A 982-nucleotide genomic window follows, 5' to 3' on the forward strand; every position below is an offset into this window, starting at 1 on the left:
CAAGTAGGAATAACACTGGAGGCACTCTCGGAAGATACGCTTGGCTGATCCAATACTACATGACATCTTATACGCTAAAGATCAGTGGCAACAGCAAGACTGTTCTACTTGAAATATTGCGGAATATTGGTAGCACCGGTTGGCTATTTTTGGTTGATCGCTGAGCTTGGCAAAATGTTTGCAGACATATTGGCTCCAATCAGGAAGGCATCATCAGGGCACAGTTCGGGGTGTTGTCTCCCCTGGCTTATATACTCCACTGGGGAACAAATGAAAGTTGATTCGACGTTGTGATCTGGTTGGCTGGTTCACAACACCGTACACAGATTAGCAGCAGGATCTGGACGGTGAAGCGAACGCCTCGAGTGGACTTGCCGCAAAGCTAGCCAATCAAAATCTTCTGCTCAGTACTCCAGGCATCCAAAATGAATGCTAATACCCACTGACAGTGGGCCGCATTCATGCGTTTGCAGACATCTCAGGTCAGTGGAGTGTTGATATGTTTGCAATCGATTCTGTTCTGCAGTTCCAAGAACACCATTGTTCCGAGCTGCATTTTAAACTTGATCCACTATCCACCTTCAGGTCTGAAGTCGGATTGCTGTTGAAATTATTACTTGCTAACACCTTCCTCCATTCCAAGTGTCTATCAATTTCTCAGAAAGATGCTATAAAATTTTATTTCCACCTCCTTTCAAACAGCGCATTCTAAATTATAGCGACGCCGAGAGTAAACTCGTGAACTTCTTCCACATTTCTCCGTTCTCCTAGTTTAAGTTTTGTTTACTTTCATGAAGCGTGTTCCTAGATTTATTTGAGCAGGCTCAAACCGCTGAAATAGCAACCCGAGCCCTTCATCAAAAATACAATTATCAGAACCGCAGTTCAAAGTGTAGGCATACGGTATAAATAAACAGACGGCGGTCTAATTTCATTAGAAAGAGAAACTCCGCGCAGAACAACGTCAGCGTAGTAAATCGAA

The sequence above is a fragment of the Hypanus sabinus genome, chromosome 9 (genome assembly GCF_030144855.1).
Source record: "Hypanus sabinus isolate sHypSab1 chromosome 9, sHypSab1.hap1, whole genome shotgun sequence".
Lineage (NCBI taxonomy): Eukaryota > Metazoa > Chordata > Chondrichthyes > Myliobatiformes > Dasyatidae > Hypanus > Hypanus sabinus.